The sequence below is a fragment of the Coenobita brevimanus genome, chromosome 43 (genome assembly GCF_032717465.1).
Source record: "Coenobita brevimanus isolate Jiangsu-jjx chromosome 43, ASM3271746v2, whole genome shotgun sequence".
NCBI classification, from domain to species: Eukaryota; Metazoa; Arthropoda; class Malacostraca; order Decapoda; family Coenobitidae; genus Coenobita; species Coenobita brevimanus.
This window is the reverse complement of record NC_136996.1, coordinates 6,743,176-6,747,135: the sequence shown is the minus strand read 5'-3', so window position 1 is coordinate 6,747,135 and position 3,960 is coordinate 6,743,176. Positions and strand designations below refer to the sequence as shown.

The following is a 3,960-nucleotide window of genomic DNA, read 5'->3' as shown; positions in this document are numbered from 1 at the left end:
TGATTCCATTCTTCAGTAACGATGTATTTTCAGTACAATATTTACAATAATAGTTACAACAACCGTAGCAGTCGTAGCAGTTGTTCCCTAGGCAGTCTGGCCGAACAGCCCCGAGTCCCTACCTCCTAGTTCATTTTCATTCATTCATTCATTGCCAGACGCCATGTATCCCAAACGGGGTGACCAAGGGCTTAGAGTTAATTGTTTTACAGGGAGGGGCACTAATCCTCCACCAACCCCACTTGACACGTAGGGACGCTAACAGCATCTGGTGTTCCCAGGCGGTCACCCATCCAAGTACTAACCAGACCCAACGTTGCTTAACTTCGCTGATCGGACGGGAAGCGGTGTACTCAACGTGTACTCAATGGCTCGCTTGGTAAGCTGCTGTACTCAGGCAGTTGCAAGCGCTGGTTCTCCTAGTTCATACATTGGCAAAAAAATCGGCGATTTTTGTACGAAAGTTGAATTGACAATATCGAGCAATTTCATGCAATTGCGCCGAGCCCTGAAGCTGTGACGTCATCAAACACGAAATCACTGCAACCTAACTTAGGATGTTTGTGAATGAGATGCGGTTTAACTGCAATAAATGGCAACAAGAAACGGTGCCAAGGCACAGCAAACCCGTCCCCGGCAGTCATTTTAGTGCTGACGTATAGACAGAACAGGATATCTAGTCAAAGATGTCACATATCAGATTTGGGGTATATCGGGTGAAAATTGACGATTTTGTGCCCATTTGAAGTTTTACGCCCGACCCACCTGACACTGACACCCCCCCCTACTGCTAATTGGTGACTGACACCCTTGATGTAATGAGGCATATTGCAGATTTGAAAGATGCACCTTTAGGTTTTGGTTTCATGTATATATGACGAATCTAAACGGAGTTATGGCGAAAAATCGATTTTTACCCGTCCCCCCCCTTTTCTTTTTTTTGGACCTATATGACCTGAACTTTGGCCCAATTTGACCCAAAATTTAATCAGGTGATCAGGTCATTGCCCATCATCTCTGTTGTTTTCGTTTTAGTTAAAATCGCACTAGTAGTTTTCGTGTAAAGTTGTTAACACACAGACAGACAAACAGATAAAATTGGTGAAAACAATACCCGTCCCCGAGACCCTCCGGGGCGAGGAATTTGTACAACAGTTGGCGAATTCCTTTGGACGAGTACGAAAAGATGCGATTCAGTCTCAACTGTACTGCAAAATTTGTGCGACGTACGCTAAATAACTGCACATCAACTGCAACAGATGACGAAGCATCTGTGAATTCACTGCTGGGGGTACATATACCTGTCAGGTGCTCCAAGTCCTCGTTTACGTCTTTGGGAGGTATTCGTGGAGCTGTCGCAGTTATATCGCGGTAGTTCCACACAAAAAGTGAGCAAAATTCGTAAGTAGTAATTTTGCCTTCATTTCACACTAAATTCTTCCTATCTCCTACATTTTGCAGCGTTTTTGCAGTGAAATCGTAGTTTTATTGCTGGCGTTCTCACATATTTTCAGTTGTTTTCGTATGTTTTCGTCTCGATTTCGCCGGCTTTGGTCGTTACGAAAAGCCGCGAAATCAGGGCAAATCGAGGGCAATTCACTGCAAAATTTGTGCGACATGCGTGAAATAGCTGCTCATTAACTGCAAAATGTGTGCGTACAATGACCTCGTTTCAGTATCGTAGTGGAGTGGCGAAAATATCTAGCCGGGCCGATAATTTTTGGAGCCTCCGCGAAAAGGGACGAATACTTGATATAATAGAAAAAATTTGTACATTAGGCGATGAAGTTGAAATTTTTGTGCAACAAGATGCGAACAGCCGCGAAATCAAAACTTGCCATTTTGTACTAAGTCATCGGATCTTTTCGCCAGTGTGAGAACCAGGCTTAGGGAGGGCAATGGCCGAGATCGGGTTCTCCCGCAGAGCTCTCATGGAGTGTACGTTGTGTTCCTGGCGTAGGCGATTGTATGCAATGCAGTCTTCCGTAATATGCTTAATAACATGGGATGCTGTGTTGCATCCTGGACAGGCATCAGCGACGGCGTCATCCAGCCTCTTCTGATAACTCAAGAGGGCTGGATGATGCCCACATCTCAGCCTGCCAGGTGGCCCTGTCCTCACGAGGGAGGTAGGATTCAGAAGGGTGGCTATCAGGAGGCAGTGCATGCAGCGGTGTGTTGTCTTTGAGTGACTGAATGAAGCGGCGTGTGATTTGAACATGGATATGCATCTGGAAGCTGGTGTGAGGCTGGCGAGGAAAGAGAGTGACAGTCTTTGTGAATGATATCGTGTGGTGTTTGGGTGTTGTTCTGATGTTCCTTGGTGTCTGTGGATGTGCTGCCATGTAGCGTAGTGGATGGTGTGGATTTATGGAGGCCGCGGCAAGAGCTTGTGTGCCTCTTTTGTTAAGATGATCCTTGACTTTGAGGACTTGGATTTCTTGATACAGGTGGTCTGTAGGTGTAGTAGCTGTGCACCCTGTTATTATTGTTAGGGCCTTGTTCTGTATGGTCTGTAGAATGTTGTAGTGTGTTTTAGTGAGGTTAGAAGCCCAGGCGGGGCTTGCATAATTCATAACTGAACACATATATTGTTTATATAGCGTGGTGGTGGTTTCTTTGTTGTGTCCGAATGTTGTATGGGCAAGTGACCTTAGGGCGTTGAGTCTTGGTGATAATATATTTTTAATGTTTGTGATGTGTTGTTTAAATGACACTGATGTATTGTATGTCACACCAAGGATTTTATGTGTTTGGGGGGGGTGGGGGTTGTTTATGGTGAGGTATGGAATGTGACTATGTTCTGCTGTCCAATTTGTGAGAAGGGCCACTGTAGATTTGGCTGGGGCTATCGTGAGTCTGTTTTTAGTGAACCATTCAAGCAGTATATTTAGGAAAGGTTGGAGGATGTGTGCGGCTGTGTTTGCTAGTTGGTGTGTACACCCACGCACCAAAGTTTTTGTACCCTCCTCGGTGGAAGGAAGTAGAAGTTAGGGTTAGAAAGAGGGCAGGCGAACAGACAACCGTGGGAGGTAGTTTGGTAATGAGCTACGAGACAAATGGTGAGAAACCTAATGAAAATGAATTCGAAACATTTCCACTCATTTCACCTGCAAAATATTATTCGCTCGTAACATACACAGCATATATTATAACATAGACTAGTATCTTATTATGGAGTCCTGTGACACTAGTCCAGACACGACCCATCGGTTTCGGATCCTCATCAAAGAAAACACCGGGCCTGTTTTATATAAGCTGCGACTAGTCATTATCACTGAAGTCATAATTTTTGTGAATATGTTATTCCTGGATTGTCTAAAGCTATAATATACTGTAGAATGAACAGCGTGGTGGACTGAAGAGGTGAAACAGGCTGTGGCACAAAAGAAGAAAGCATACAATGAATGGATGAGAAACAGGGGCGTGGAAGAAGTTGAGAGGCGGAAGAGAGAGTTATATGTGGAGAGAAAGAGAGAGGTGAAAAGATTAGTAAGAGAGAGTAAGAAGAGAGTGGATGAGGAATTTGGAAGGAATTTGAGTGTAAAGTGAAGGGACTGTAAGAAAATGTTCTGGAGAGAAGTGAAAAGAGTAAGACAGGGTGGAAGTGAAGTAACCAGGGGAGTGAAAGATAAAAATGGTAGATTACTAGTGGAGAAGGGAGAAAAAGTGAACAGATGGAGAGAACACTTTAAGGAATTGTTGAACGTAGAGAATGGAAGTAATGCGAGTATACGTGGCAGGGGAATGGCTGGGAGAAGGAGGGAGGTGAGAAGACAGGAAGAAATCAGTAGGATAGAGGTTGTGGAAGCAATGAAGAAAGTTAAATCGGGGAAAGCCCCAGGAATTGATGGAGTGTGTGGTGAAATGCTGAAGCATGGGGGAGAGATAGTGGTAGAATGGATGTGGAAGATGTGCAGATTGGCCTGGGAGGAAGGTAGAGTCCCGGAGGATTGGAAG

At 44.6% G+C, this 3,960-nt stretch overlaps 1 pseudogene; it reads right to left on the bottom strand.

Annotated features, from left to right (window-relative positions):
* Positions 1–256: 256 nt before the first annotated feature.
* LOC145397952 (5S ribosomal RNA) lies at positions 257–376 on the bottom strand (annotated as a pseudogene).
* Between the last annotated feature and the right edge of the window lie 3,584 nt (positions 377–3,960).